Genomic DNA, 224 nt, shown 5'->3' with positions numbered 1-224 from the left:
TATATATATATATATATATATATACACACACACATATTTCTTGCTTTTTGGTAAACGACTTTTAAGTTCCAGTCAGTACTTTCACTTCTTGCTTGAGGATCCCAGAAGCTAAGGTGTTAAAAAGAGATTTCTCTCGCCCCAAGTCTAAACAAGCCAGAAAGAAGCTAACACGCTTATAAAGAAAATACTGTCGAAATTAAATAAGCCCGCTAGAGCGTGAGGTG

At 35.7% G+C, this 224-nt stretch overlaps 1 long non-coding RNA gene across 1 annotated transcript in view; it reads left to right on the top strand.

Moving 5' to 3' along the window:
* The window catches only part of LOC106887561, a 2,583-nt gene that overhangs the window by 1,842 nt on the left and 517 nt on the right, over positions 1 to 224 (top strand). The window lies entirely within an intron of this gene.

Source organism: Calidris pugnax, unplaced genomic scaffold (genome assembly GCF_001431845.1).
Source record: "Calidris pugnax isolate Ruff unplaced genomic scaffold, ASM143184v1 scaffold60, whole genome shotgun sequence".
Taxonomy (NCBI): Eukaryota; Metazoa; Chordata; class Aves; order Charadriiformes; family Scolopacidae; genus Calidris; species Calidris pugnax.
This window is presented reverse-complemented; position numbering and strand designations above follow the sequence as displayed.